Source organism: Rattus norvegicus, chromosome 3, assembly GCF_036323735.1.
Source record: "Rattus norvegicus strain BN/NHsdMcwi chromosome 3, GRCr8, whole genome shotgun sequence".
Taxonomy (NCBI): Eukaryota; Metazoa; Chordata; class Mammalia; order Rodentia; family Muridae; genus Rattus; species Rattus norvegicus.
Window position 1 is genome coordinate 113,152,597 of NC_086021.1, and position 16,098 is coordinate 113,168,694.

Below are 16,098 nucleotides of genomic sequence, written 5' to 3' on the forward strand. Positions count from 1 at the left end.
GCTATTATTTTTCAAACTATATATGTAGGTTACCTCATTATTTTTGCCACCAAATTCTGAGAAATCAATTTCATTGGCTCTATTCTACAATGTTTTTCCCCCTTCTGTTTCCTGATGCCCTTGTCTCTTTGACTGTAGATGAAAAAACTGAAAATTAATCTCCTGTAATAAATGTTTCAAATGAAAAAATGAAAAAAGAAAAAGGCAGAGAGGGGACAATGAGTCAAGCAGACATGATCACAGGAGAAGTCTTAGGGGTGGTTGTCAGTTAAGAGTTGGCAGGATTCCTTCCTTCTTCTACATATTTTTAATAATATAAGTGAAGCTGCATTGGTGAGGGTCTGGCTGTGTCTGCCCTGTGCAGAATCACTTGGGAACTGTCCAGCAAAATATCTCTTGAAGAACAGCATGGTGTTAATACTGGGTGCCAGCCCAAGGCAGAGACAAAGGACCCCTTTGCTCTTCACCAATAAGCCAACTGTAAAAAGATTAAGCCATGTTGTGGAGATAACAAGAATTTAGGCGCTGGCAGCAGGTGCTGTACAAAGAAGCAGTTGGCAGCATGGGTCTTCTGTCTAATTCCAGTCAAAACAATCTCCTGCCAGATACATGGAGGAGTTTAGAGTATGATGGCAACTTGGAGTGAAGAGGTTGAGTGGGAGTGCTACTTTAAATACTGAATCCTGTGGAGGACGGCTTAGCAGAATATAGTTTATCATTGTTCAGAACCTGTGGGGAATCCCTGCTACAGGCCAGCCACTCCTGACTATCTGGGGGATACACTGTAGGTCAGATCTGCTTATGTGTGGAGAAGCTGCCACAAAAGGCATTTCAAAACTTTCATTTTCACACAAAGGAGTCCAACAACATTTTCCCCTCTTGAGAAAGATCTCTTTTTTTACGGAATAATCATTATAATGTACCCTTCTGTGATCACCTGGAGAACTTAAAACATTGCCTTATGAATTACTGTTTAATTTGTATATTTAAAGTCATCTGTTACTCAGTAAATATATAGCATTGTTGAACTTGTAGACTTAGCATCAGAAAGCAAGTTAAATGACTATTAAAGCGGTGTCATGTGTCATACTAAAAGTACACATTGGTATAGCTCTATGAGTCTATAGATAGTGCTCTTTAGAAGCTGTAATTACTTGAGAACAATGTTCCAATAACTTAGGAAGTAAATTTTATTAAGTGCGAAATAACAGAGTTTCTACAGGTGGCACAAGTGGATGGGGACTAAAGACCCGAGTCTAAGCAAGGCATACAAGAGGGTGCAAAATGGCTCCCACATATACAATGTGATCAACAATACAGGTTGTGCAATCTCATAATGACTCCAGGAGATATGGATGGCGTGTTCCACCATCAATGTCCACCTTTTACCAGTGATTCTTCAAGCTGAAAAGTCTCATTTAACATGTTTTTATTTTCAGGAGCGTATGTGGACTCCTGATCATTCCCCACTTCCTTTCATGTCTCCATTCTACAATCCATGATGTTGCCCTGGGGCATATCAGCCCTCCTAAAACTCCTGTGATCTAGACCCTAGTGAAAGCTTTCATGGCTGACTCTGTAGCCTTCCCTTGATGTTTTCCTCAATTTGGCCAAATTTAGTTTTTAAGTCTAGTAAAAAAAATCTAAAATACAAGAACTAAAATTGCCTTAGATTTGACGATGTTTTACTCTTTATTATCCATATCATATATATCCTTCAAGGGCCATGTCATATGTTACTCTTTCAAAATACCCTAGTTTTATTTTTATAACAAAAAGGAGCCCATTATTTTAGATGCCTCTAATTAAATTTAATTATTTGCATAATGTTCAACAAGAAATGTTGAGTGTGTGTGTGTGTGTGTGTGTGTGAGAGATAGATAGAGAGAGAGAGAGAGAGAGAGAGAGAGAGAGAGAGAGAGAGAGAGAGAGAGAGAAGGTGTGGGGTGGGTAGGTGGGTGGAAACAGAAACAGGCACAGAGAGAAACTCTACTATATGCTTTTTTAAGGCATGAAAAGTATTTTATAATATCCCATGCCACATGGCCCAGGGTCTTTGCATATCAGTCCTGACAAACATATGACTTCAATTAAATGAGGTTGAGTACCGGTTTTTGAAGATACCTCTTCAGTCAGAAAATCTAATGTTTTGTCATTGCTTAGTCATTTTGAATAGGTTTGTTGAAGAGTGCTCATTTTTTAGACCACAAATTAAAAGTGTATCCCTCTCCTTGTGATACAGGTGGATCCCAATATCATTCTTTATGCTTCTGTTTCCATCAGAAATTACCGTTCCTTAAGGAGTGAAGTGAACAGCAGGAATCCAACAGTGTCCTGGCCTGCAGCCAGCATGTGGCTGATCACCAAGGTACGAAGAGCATCTGCTCTTGCCAAATGACTTCTCCCTGTTTGCTGCCATGATGTGTTGCTCCAGTACCCAGGGCCCTCTTGCAAAGAAGCATGCAAGTAAAAGCATGATAAATTGCTAATTATGAAGAAGGTTTTCTCTGCCTTTGGTATAACAAATGCAAAAGATTTATGTAGATCCCCAATGGAAAATTAAGTACACTCTTGGACATTCTCATTAGTTAACTTCTCAGAGTATACTTAAACCAAACACAGCTTGCATGGGTCTCTCAGACAGATCAATTCCATGACAGGTATCTTCCTCTTCATTGTTGATCTTTACCAGCTCAGCATCACTGGGTCTGATAGGTTAACACCATATTGTGACTTTTAATACAATCTTTCGAGGTTGGTTTTAAAAGAAAATTCTCAGTACAGAATGTGAATAGTTTATAGATCTATGGAGGAAATATTTAATTTTTCTTTATTGATTTATAATTGAACCTGACATACATGAAGAAATACAATTGCCTCATATCCTCTTACCATATTCTTGCAAATCTATACTTTATCTGGAAAGAAACGGCATATCTTATATTTTCCTTTTCCACTATTTGTAACAGGATGCTTTACTGCTTTCTAAACATCTGTGGTCATGTGAAACCATCCAATTAACTTTTCTGATGCTTAATCTGTGGTGGTAGGGAAGGACATTGAAACTATGTCTCAGATAAAGTCATGGATTGCCCTGGGTTATTCTATGATTCCCTGATACACAAAGAATCATAGAAATTGAGATAATAAAGTATGATCATATCTGGCAAGACATACCTAGTGTCTGTACCCAGCCCTAAGACTCTATTAACCATTAACTCTTTTTTTTACAATGTTGTCATTATTATCTTAGCATTTTATTCCTATTAGTGTTAGAATATACCTGAAAAGGCAACAGGAGGAGGAGGGATTTGTTAGTTCAAGACTTTTCAGGTCTCAGTCCATGGTCAGCTGGCTCCTTAGCATAAGACAACACAGAACATCATGGCTGTAGGACCTGGCAGGACAGCTGCACACCTTACTGCAGTCAGGAAAGAGAGTAAGAAAAATACGTGAAGGACCCTAGGGTCTTTCGCCAGCCTTAACCCCCACCCTCCTGAGTCAAGGCTAGGCTAGGTTCCAGCTTTCTGCCTCGGGTCAAAGGTAGGCCAAGTTCCATTCTCCACCTGGAGGAACATTCTTAAGTAGAAAATTCTTAGAATGTGCTGACTGATGCTTGCTAGCCAATAGATTTAAAGGTCAATATACTTAGCCAATGAGTTTGACCTGTCATCTGGTTGAGGTAGCCTTTGCCTCTAAAAAGTATAAAAACTGCTTGTAATAGCCAGTCGGGGTTACCTTCTAGTCATTTGCCTTGAGGGACTGACTGAGGGTTTGACACCGATGTCCTGGGAAGTAAACCTTATACTTTGGCATTGACCTGCATCTCGGAGTCTCACTTGGGGGTATCTTGAAGTAAGTACCACTGACTGAGGTTTGGGGTTTTACAAGACTAGGTACTCCTCTTCAAAGGCAATTCTCAGCTAACTTTCTCTACCCACATGGTATCTGTCAGTGTCACATTAAACTATGAATCAACCACTGGATTTATCCATGGATGGATCAGAACCTTTTGGTCCAGTCATTTTTCAGTGATTGTGTCCACACGTGGGGACCAGGCCTTACACATGAGCCCTTTGTCATTTCCTATCAAAACCATAGCACTTACACAGTTTAATAAGTCAAAGCTAGTAGCAAGAAGGGAAAGATTGTTGGTTTGTATGACTTCATAAATTAAGCTTTTCTTCTGTATTATGAAATAATAATACAGAATCAACTGTGTTGTTCACATGACTTGGTTCACGCGCGTGCGCACGTGTGTGTGTGTGTGTGTGTGTGTGTGTGTGTGTGTGTGTGTGTGTGTGTGAACATGCTGGGAGCCTCTTATTCCTAACACTACCAGTCTAATCACATACGGCATCCAGTGTTAGGACTTCTCATCCTAAATGAAATGGATTAAATGCTATGGAAAGTCCTTTTCTAAATCTCATCTTCTGGAATTTCATAGTAGTTATTTCTAGAACCTTACTATTTTAGTTGACTTGTACTATATAACATTTCCCTAAAGTAATTGAATAAAATGCTTGCCCAGAGTACAGCGTTCCTAGAATCCCTTGTGGTCTAGAGAAAGCTATTTGGGAACACTGAGACGCAGATTCTTTAACTATGAATGGAGTTAGTCATAGCTGCCTTGCAAAATTCCCCAGAGTAGAAATTAGAAATGAGGTGTGGTGTTTCAGCATAGCATCCAATTATAAAAATGCTCAGTAATAACTCTCTTTCCCTTTACAAACCTTTCCCTTTTCTGTACAAACACTTTTAATCATGCAAGGATTGTAAAAGCTTATTGTTACCCAAAACATCTAAAAGTATTTTTTTCTAAGTCACCACATCTTTCTCATTTATACAATAAACATCTGAAAAACAAAAGTTACACACACTAAAGAAAACAACAACAACAACAACAACAACAACAACAACAATGTACACAGAAACTCCCTCTTTCCCTCTTTAACAGCAAGTCCTTTTCTGTGATAAAATACAAAGTTTTGCATGCCATAAAGCCCTGTAGGTATGTATAAATATCTCAGTGGTTGTGGCTCATTTGAAAAATGAACTAATTCACTAAGTGGGAAAAACTATTAAGTAGCCATTTATATAATATTCTCAATTAATTTCCCTGGCAGAGAATCCTCACATTTTAGACAAGGAGGTCATGGACCCCAGTGCAGTTTTAACCTATGGTATCAAGACCCAGAGTAAAACTTTAAATTGACACGAAGGTCGAGGATTTGCTTCAATCCTCCCAGTTCACTGCACGTGTTTCTCTGTGCATACAGATTTTGAGTAAGCTCTGCAGTTATCACTCCAGCAAGTGACACGTGATGGACCCCAAGTCACTACACTGTGAAATATGCACAGAAAAGAAGGGCAAATGAAGATATCGAGGTCTGTTTTATTTTGCGCTCAACTGTGAAATGCCACCCTTGTAGGACAGAGGATCGCTGCTTCTGAGCAGGGCTCATTGACGGCTAAGTTGTGGGTAGTATTTCACTTTGAGCCACTGTTAATATCCAGAGTTATCCAGGCATAATGACCTCACTATTTGTGACACATTGTTGAATTTTCTGGTTCTTTTAACTTATTTAGACTCTTTTTCCCCTTCCCTTTCATTGGAAGGCTGGGATGATCCTGAGCAGAGCGATAACTCAGGGCTGTCTGGCTTGGCTGTTGGTCATCCAGTGCGAGTCAAGACCACCCAGGGAACATCACTAGAAGGATAGAAATTCCTGCTATGGAAAAGGCAATACTTATGGGCAATCTGGCTTGAAACAACAGATACTGACTTTGCGAATCCTGAGCAGGTCTACTGAGAAGCTTTCTAGCTTGGATAGAATAATCAGGAGACATTTAAACATTGTTACCATTACTCTTTTAATCTTGGAGAACTTTGAAACTTTGTGCCACTTAGTTTTGAACTGTCCTAAAAAGAGAAATGTTGACTTCAAATGTAACTATGTGAGCTTTACTCCATAAGCACTAGGATTCATTGTGTTACAAACATTTTTATTGCAAATTAGAAAACTTAAAATAGTATGTTTGTTCTTAACCTTTTCTCCATATTTTTAGTATGGAACGCCAAACTGTGAGAAGAAAATTATGAATTTGGAACAATGGTTGACTTGGAACAGACCGCACACAACCTCTGTCTATTCTATTCTTCTCTTACAGAATATATGGCTATAGATTTTTTTAAAAATACATTTTTTTAAATTAAAAATAACACTAAGGCAGACCTGGCTGTCCTGGAACTCAATATGTAGACCAGGCTAGCCACAAATTCACAGAGAACTTCCTGCCTCTGCCTCCTGAGTGCTGGAAATAAAGATATGCAGCACCATTCTCAGCATTAATCACTTTTGATTTAACTTAATTATTGGCAAGGATAAGCCTGGTTGTATTTTAGTTCATAGAAAGTCATGGTTTCAGTTTTTTGGTTGAATAAGGATGCTCATGGCAATGAAACCAGAACCACAATACTTAAATCAGGGAGGTTGGCCCAGCTGGGAATACAGAATGGAAAATGAAACATGAAAAGCAGTCCGCCCAGCAAGTATGAAACTGCTGTGTGATGATAACGAACACAGTTTACAGGATCATGTTCTCCTGCATACACCCTAGCCACACAGCTTCCTCTCACAATAACCACGCGCTTCTGCACCAGACACCATTCCAAATCCTCAGTGTTGTATTGCTACATTTCAATCTCATGTCTGTCCAGTAGGGCAATCACCAGGGTTATTTGTATTGAAGTTCAGAGACAAACAACTTGTTTAAGATTAGACCTATGAACAACAATGCCAAGCAACCAGAGCTTCCAGGGACTAAGCCACTACCTAAAGACTATACATGGACTGACCCTGGACTCTGACCCCATAGGTAGCAATGAATATCCTAGTAAGAGCACCAGTGGAAGGGGAAGCCCTGGGTCCTGCTAAGACTGAACCCCCAGTGAACTAGTCTATGGGGGGAGGGCGGCAATGGGGGGGAGGGTTGGGAGGGGAACACCCATAAGGAAGGGGAGGGGGGAAGGGGATGTTTGCCCGGAAACCGGGAAAGGGAATAACACTCGAAATGTATATAAGAAATACTCAAGTTAATAAAAAAAAAAAAGAAAAAAGAAAACAAGTAAAAAAAAAAAGATTAGACCTATGAGATGGCCTCACAGAAGAACAAACTCAAGCAGTCAGTCTCTAACCTAAAAATGGACTCTCAGGACACTAAGCTGCTTGAAAGTCAAATTGAATGGTTGACAGCAAGTGTCTCAGAACACCTCAGTGCTTCAGGAGTGGGATAGGCATAGGAAAAAGAAATATGTTTTTAAAATCATAGTTTTATTATTAAGTTTCTGTAATTTGTGTCTTACTAGGAAAGATGCTTCTCTCTTTTAGCTTCTGCAGTTATGTCCATTACTACAACTAGGTTTGATTTATTTATTTAAGTTCTGTCTCTACATCCCCAGTGCCAGGAGTGTGAGTGCATGTCATAATGCCTGGATTTTATGTGGGTGCTAGCAATCAAGTCTGAGTCGTCTTGGTTGCAGTGGAAGCAGCTTACTGACTGATCCGTCTTCCCAGCTAAATGAAGGTAAATGCTTTGAAAATTCACAGAAGTGTACAATGTGCCTTAATCATATCATCTGCCCAGTCCTCCAATTCCACCTGCTTCTCTTCCCCAATATATTTCCATTTTTAGCTAGTCTTATTTTTTTAAATAAGCCACCGAGCCTAATTAGCACTGTCTATGTGTTCATGACCATGGGTTAACCAGTAGAATGGACAATCTTCCAGAAACCACCCCTCAAAGAAAAGTGACTCTATTTCACATAGTCACCATCAGATGTCAATATCTCTTCAAGTGGGGCCTGTGGTCAGTCTTCATGCTGGAATTTGTAACTGTCTTGATCCTGTGCATGTAACCACAGATGCTGTTAGTTGACGTGTATAAACAGACATGGGTAACATGGGTAACAGGCATGTTATATCCAGATGGCAGTCTTTCCTTTCACGGTACTCCTCCCCATCCTCTGGCTTTTAAATTATTTCCATCTCTCCTTATACTATATTTTTGAGCATCAGTGGGCGGATGTTTATGTAGATAGCCCATCTGTGGCTGAACACGCACAGCTGGCTATTCTCAGCCCTGTGAACAGTTTATGAATCTCTGTATTAATCACTACCCACTACAAGAAGAAGCATCTCTCCCCAACATTGAGAACTGCACAAAGGATAAAAAAGATAAATATTTAGAAGGCAGTTTGACAGCGTGATTATTAGCAAAGCAACATTAAAGGATTTCCCCTAGGGCCCATGACATTCCTAGCCAAAGTTTTTACCATGTTCACAGCACCAAGTATGAATTCCCTCTAACAAAGCAGACCTCACATTAGCCAAGAGTGGTTGACTACTCGTAGAGTCCTACAGCTATTGCACCAGTGGGTACATCTGTCCTAGTTGGTCATATTTGTGCTGTTAATGATTACAGCATTAGGTAGACCATTGATATCTTTTCTCCCCAGAGGCCTACATAGCACCAATCCAGGAGGGAGATAGTTTCCTGGTCAAAGAAGATTGATTTCTCCATGGCGGCACACAAATCGAGTAGTGTTTCCCGAAGACATTCTTTTTAAGGGAACTGCATAGTAATCAGAATGGTCTATAATATGACAATAAAGTAAATCTTAATAAATATAACAGAATTCATATAAGATGTCTATTCTTCGCCCTGGTCATGATAAGTTCTGAAAGAAGAGCAGCAGCCATCCTTCTGACTGATCTGAGCTGATGCAGGTCTCCGTCCTTCTGCAGTCAGGACAGTCGGACAGTGGAGCAGCAGCTCGCCATTCTGAAAGCAGGAAAGGAGGGATGCCAGTTTTAAGAGTGCAGCGAATCTGGGGAGGTGGATCAGAATTCAAGACCATCTTCCAGGGCATAGTGAGTTTGAGGTCGGTCTAGGATATATGAACTCTTGTCACTGAAATAATATCTCTCCTTACAAGAAATGCTCTTACAACCTAGAAGAGAATGAAGAACAAGAGGGAGAGAAGGTGGGAGAATAGTAGAGTAGTTATGCATATGGAAGATTCTTATGCACAAGTGGACATCATTGGGCTTTGTACTAAGTGAACCTGGAAACCAGGTGTAGGGCAAGGAGACAAATCTATTTCAAGTTAGAGTCAGAATACCAGGACATTTGGAGAACTCAAATGTATGTGTATATATTTGATACTGATATATATCATATATATATACCTACTGATAGATATATATATATACCTACTGATATATATATGTATATATATATATCTACTGATATATATATATATATATATATATATATATATGTTCAAGATGTTTGGAGGTTACTTTATCTCTGGATGTGTGTGTGTGTGTGTATGTGGTGGGTGTGGGTGGGTGTGTGAGTGTGTGTGTGTGTGTGTTCTTTCAAATACCTCCTTACCCAAGCATCTAAAATACTTATATGACTTATATTTTGAGGCACTCAGATTTCATTATGAATAACAATAAATACCATGTGACAACCATTTCCAGAGACAAGATTTTTTTTCTTCCTCTCCTATGTAGTCTAATATGATTTTAACAAAGGCTCAGAATCAAAATGTAGCCTTTTGTAAGCTAAAAATAATAGAGTTGGCATTTAAAGTAGCAGCCTGACAACTCTCACAGACTGCTGTAAACACATTGGGTCTTGTTAGCGCAGCCACGTCGAACTTGCTGTCAGTCACCGTAACCACATTCAGGACGACAGGCCCGCTGCACTGATTTTTCTTTTAATATACTTTTTTCTGTTCTGTGTATCCGACCACCATGGATGAAAGGCAAATTGGCAACGTCATTACCAAGTGACCCGAATAATCTAAAAGTCACAAAAAGATGCTTCACTTCAAGGCATTTGGAACACCTTACAGATAAATGGAACCCAAGCTGCTTTTCATGCCACCATTAATATTGCATGCTGTTTCGTTTTCGGGATATATGGGAAAGATGTTTTAATGTTAAAAGATCTTCCTGGATTTTCCTGAAAACATTTGTATCATTGTATTTAACATTTTTTTCATGACACCAGCCAGGCATGATTGAGCAGCTCAGATTACACGTATGTACTTCAGGTTGTTGTATTCTCAGCCAGACACTTTCTGAAGTGGTGTCCTCACACCCGTGTCAGTCAGTCCCATGCATTTCTAGTACCTGCCTGGTTCTTAAAGGCTTTTGAACATGCTGCTCTTGTGTATAGAGTCAGGGAACATTGAAAGATACCTGTTGTGTACTTTGGTTTGTGCCCTTTTTATCTATCTATCTATCTATCTATCTATCTATCTATCTATCTATCTAATTATGTCTCTATCATCTATTTATTTATTAACATTTCAAATGGTTATCCCCTTCCCAGTTTCCCCTCTACTTACTCCCATTCCCTTCCCCCTCTCCCTGCTTCTATGAGAGTGCTCCCCCACCCACCCACCCCTGCCTCAGAGCCCTAGCATTCCCCTACCCTGGGTCTTCGAGCCTCAACAGGACCAAGGGGGTCCCCTCCCAGTAATGCTCAATAAGGCCATCCTCTGCTACGGAACCAGCTGCAGCCATGGATCCCTCCATGTGTACTCTTCGGTCGATGGTTTAGTCCCTGGGAGCTCTGGGGGCTCTGGTTGGTTGATATTGTTCTTCCTATGGGGTTGCAAACCCTTCTTCATCTCCTTCAGTCCTTGCCCTAAATTCTTCATTAGGGTCTCTGCACTCAGTCCGATGTTTGGCTGTGTGCATCTGCATCTGTATTAGTCAGGCTGTGGCAGCGTCTCTCAGGGGACGGCTATGCCAGGCTCCTGTCAGCAAGTGCTTCTTAGCATCAGCAATAGTGTCTGGGTTTAGTGTCTGCAGATGGGATAGATCTCTAGGTGGGGTTCTGAGTCAAAATAAACATTCAACTCGGTGATTGAATGGATCAATAAAGAAGACTTCAGACTCTCAGGGCATGACATTCAGTATGAAAGTATCTTTATTTCTTCCCTTACTGTAACATTACTACTTTGGTTGTCCATGCATTTGCTTTTTTAAAATTGCATTAAGTCTTGGTGGACATGCAGTGACGAATGGCCAGCCTTTACCAAGGCAGGTTAATACACACTGGCTCAGGGACATCTCTGAACACAGATGAGAGCGTAGCTGTGAAACTAGAGACTATGGCATCAAGCTTACCAGTAACTCCGTCACAAAGCCAGTAATAGACAGACAACTGCCCATGTGTAATCTCAGAGCTTGAGGATTGCTTGGCTGTTTTACTATATTAACGATGGAGGGGAAACTGCTGGACAATGACCCTTATTGTCAGGAGACTTTCTACATCTGAACTGTGACTGTGGGCTGCTTTCCTTCCTCCACTCTCTGGTAAGTAGACTATCTCAGCAGATGCACAAATGGCTGGTGTTCCACTGTACCTATACCATTTACAAACACACATCAGCAACCAGTAGAGTGATAATCGAGAGACTTCCTGAGTCCTGAGTGTCCTCATAACATGAGAACTTGAATTGGCCTCGACAGTCACATCTTTTGGGTGATAACACCGTTGTCATTACAATGAGTTTCACTTCTAGATGCCTTGGTGCCCAGGTGGTGCCCAGCGGCTGGAACAAACCTTTCAACCTTAGTCCAGCTTCTGCTGTGTTCATGACTTCACGGACAGAGAACATCTCCTCCTCCATTTATCCCCATCTCACTATCGATGTTGTTATTGCTACGATTATTGCCTTTATTTGCTCTAGAAAACCTTTCAACATGATGCTTATTGACCAAGAAAAGAAAGTCTACTCTATTGCCCTATAAACTACTCAAATATCAACATCATGCATCGTTACAGGTTGGACCTAAATTTAACCAAGACAAAATTTAAAAGCCCCTAAACAGCAAAAAAAGTTTTCTTAAACTCTCTTTTTCATACACATTGGCTTTATTGTGAATTTTAGGGTAGGGACATTCTGATATGTTATATATGTAGCTACTTGTTAGGAGAAAACCCAGTCTCCTGTCCTGCACCTAGAGTGGTATTATCCCTGGCCACGTGCATGCATTGTATTTCTACAGTTGATTGACTGTGGGTGTCTCTCCTATTATATCTACTATTTTTTGGGAAAGGTACTATGATTTAAAAAGCCAAAATTAAAACCATAATTGTTCTCAAGCCAACACTATAATTTAATTCAAAAGCGAATTAGAATAGAAATATTACTTATTGATCACATTGATGTACTTTGAAATTTATACATTTTATCTGATCTTAAAAAAATGTTCACAATAATTTATGTGATGACAAGAATGGCTTATAAGCAATGCATTTTTGCTGAGTTCTGACTCATCATAAACATGATCTAACATGATTGTTGACAACATAGCTTACTTGTATCAAAGCAACACAGCAATCCTATTTTAAAATTAATTTAAACTTTTATTTTTAAAAATAATTTGTGCATGAGTACTGTATTTACAACATTTCTTGTCTCCCCCCACATCAACACCTATACTTTGACACCTCAAATTTATGACATTGTGTCCTACTTCTGTTACATACATACATATGTCTATCCAGATATGCATCCGCACACTAATCAGTCTATTTAAGGTTGCTCTGTCAGGGGCTCATCCTTGGAGAAAACTGACTCAACCTCTGTCTCCAGCCATGATTACCTATAGCTCTAAGAGAGGAGAAATGGAGTAGGTAATACAGAGGGAGAAGGAAGGCAGATAAAAATGCTAAAGATGTTAGAAAAAGCCATAGGAGATATAGTATTTTCTAATCTTCATTAAAACACACACACATACACACATATAATTCATGATATAATTATATAGAAAATTAACATATTAATATATTATATTTGTTCTCATATGTAGCTTTTAAGAATGGTTACGTTAACTCAACTACCAAACAGAGAACATGAGCTGTACCTGGGCCCTCTACACTTATATAACAGTTGTGCATCTTGGTCTTCAGGTTAGATCCCTAACAGCAGGAGTAGGGGTCATCTCTGACTCTGTTGCCTGCCTTTGGATCTCTTTCCCCTAACTGAGCTGCCTCTTCTAGCCTCAATATGAGAAGATGTGTGTAGTCCTACTGCAACCATATGCTGAGGCAGGCTAATATCCATGGGAGGCCTCCCATTTTCTGAGGAGAATGGGAGGAGAGGTGGGTGGGGGGAGGGGAAGGGAAATGAAGGGACTGGGAGGAGAGGGGAGAAAGGAAACTATGATTGGGATATAAATAAATAAATAAATAAATAAATAAATAAATAAATAAATAAAATGTTTACTCTGGCTGGGAAGTGGTGCTTCATGCCTTTAATCCCAGCACTTGAGAGGCAGAGGCAGGTAGATTTCTGAGTTTGAGGTCAGCCTGGTCTACAGAGAAAGTTCCAGAACAGTCAGAGTTATACTCTGTCAGAAGAACAAAAACAAAATTAAACTACAAAAATCCCAAAATAAGCAGACAATCAAATAAATAAATATTAAACAGTGACTAACAGAGAGACCAGTGAATTGTCCAGTTTTGTGGTCTGGTTAATCTCAATGTGTTATATAGTATTCACGATGCTTTTTTTTTAATAATAGAGTTTATAATAAAAAAATCAAGAAAAATGTCTAACTCCTAAATTGATAACTTTTAATCAACAATATTGTTTTTAAACAATTTCTGTGTTTAGTTGATAAAATATGAGCATTGTCTGTATTGGGGAGAAACTTCCAGCGAGAAACTAATTGGTAAACCTTGTAGCATAATTGTATTAATATACTTATAAGTTTATTGAGATTCACTAAGGCACTGCGATAATATTCAAGCTATAACCAGTGGTGGTAAAATGGGAATATCATTGCTCAGCTTCATGTGCTGTGAAAATAACTACCATTGTGGGCCGTAAGTGAGGCAGCTCAGTGCTGGCGGTCAGACGCTGAATTCTAGAACCATTGCACAGTTCCTATTGCTGTCCTTCTGAGCAGCCCACTCTATCTTTCTGTATGTGACCTTATTGTCTATAAAGAAAGATAAAAGTAATTTCTCCACGGTTCTATTCACATTTCCACACTCCGCGTACTGTCTCTTGGATGTGCCATTATTATCCAGATGATCATTTTAGGTTTAAGTCCTACTCAGTAAGACTCAAGAGAAAGACACTTGTTTGCTATACTAACCTCTGAATTGTTATACAAAGCGCTCTAGAGCAACTAGAGCTCCAGTACCTCCATTTCCCTTCCGAGGCTGAAACTGAGCGACAATAAGTTGGCTCAATGCTTGAAACTGGGAATTCCTGTTGAGGGAGAATTTGCCTTGAAAATTAGTTCATTAACATTTTTATGTAAGCATTAGAATGCTTTATGTCTTCTCACACCTGTGCTCCCCTCTTATCCATTTAATTTTATTTCAGAGGGCTGGGATGCAGCTTACTTTGTTAGAACTCTTGTCTGGCATGCTTAAAGACCCCTAGCTCAGTCCCCAGCACCCCGATAACGAAGAAAGGATAATAAGTCATTGTCTTTTAATAATGTCAAGCTCCTCTGGTTCACGGCAGCTTTGTGGAACAAACCTTTGAGCAGCCTCTCTGACCACCAATGTGCTCACCGCCTCAGGTTTCCCTTTATGTCTTCATACAGGAAACCAAACGATTTCTTTACTGTATAGTTTTCCCTTCGATATGTGAGGATTCCACAGTCAGTTTTCCAACATTTCACAGCATCTGCTGGTTGTTTAGTAGCGCAGCTCAGTTTGCACACGGAGCTGGAGTTGGCTTACACAAGACAAATCCTTGCTGCTGATGTCAGTATCAGGAGTGCAGATTCAGTAATTGTGAAATTGGCTTCCAGGACTTGCGAGGACGCTTTACAGCATTGGCTCATGTACTGTAAAGGATACAACAAAGGCAACACGTGGTCGTCAGAGGTGCACAGGACAATGGTTGCAGGGTCCCGGGTGCAGGAGATTCTAGCTTGTGAAACCACCTACGTCAACCTCCTGACACATGGGCCTGCAATGCAGAGTTTTGTACGGAGGCACGATTGATTGGTAACATGATTTTCAGTATTTTCTTTCCCTTCCTAGAACTTGGTAGGGAAGAGAAAATTCTAAGCTTTAATCATGACTCAGTCCTTTAAAGCTAGTGAATGGTTGTCATCCTGGAGCTCAGCGACACCTGCATCATTAGGACCAAAGGGGCTCTGAGGTCCAGGAGGTTCCCAGAGATTTAAGGAACTCTGCATTCAAAGTCTAAGGCAGAATCAATGTATTTCTTATTATTTTATAATTATCCATGTCCTGTTTTCCTCCTCTGTATCTGGAGTCATTCCAGTTCAATGTTTCAAAACTCTGACCCAGAGAGCACTTTTGTCTAGATTTCCTTTGAATCTTTTAACTGGAAATGGCATGGAATCCATGTGCACACAGTTTTCTGGGATTCTGATTTGGGGCCTTCAGAACCAGACGTCTCAGAATGGGACTTGGGAATGCTGGCTGGGAGCAAGCACTCGGTGCAGCCTAGCTTTCTGTTCTCATAGCCGGGTGTGCATGGAGAACCAGTGCACCGAACTGATTCTGCTTTAGAAGAGTGTAGTTCTCAACCGTTCATGTTTCTGTCAAAACTCAGAGGCAGTAGGAAAAGTCCTGTTTAACATCCTGTTACACTTAATTGAATTCATTTTGTCATACTGTTGTAAAGTTTCTCGATATTAATGAATACATGATTAGTTAATTAGGCACGATTAGCTTCATTACACTTCAGATTTTTTTTCTGGTTCAGATATAGTTCTGGATATATGATATGCCTTAACAAAAATTTCCAACCATCTCAGAAGGGCTGCTTGAGTTTCCTATTTTGTTTCCATGATACTGTCTTCTATACCATCATCTTCATCCTTAATCACAGCTAAACTGTTCTCTTTTCCTCTCACAAAGGATTATTTGGAGAGAGAATGTAGAAATTTCTACCCTTTTGATCCTCCCTCCTTCCCTCTCCCTCCTTCCCTCTCTCCCTCCTCTTTCTTCCTCCTCCCTCCTTCTCTCTCTCCCTCTTCCCCTTCCTCCCTCCTCCCTCTCTCCTTC

General features: G+C 40.0%; 1 pseudogene across 1 annotated transcript in view; it reads left to right on the plus strand.

Annotated features, from left to right (window-relative positions):
• Dcdc1-ps1 (doublecortin domain containing 1, pseudogene 1) overlaps nucleotides 1-16,098 on the plus strand; it is a 410,625-nt pseudogene that overhangs the window by 211,804 nt on the left and 182,723 nt on the right. Inside the window, exons 15-16 of the transcript NR_175340.2 lie at nucleotides 2,243-2,368; nucleotides 3,760-3,855. The product of NR_175340.2 is annotated as a doublecortin domain containing 1, pseudogene 1 (transcript). The remainder of the gene's footprint in view (nucleotides 1-2,242; nucleotides 2,369-3,759; nucleotides 3,856-16,098) is intronic.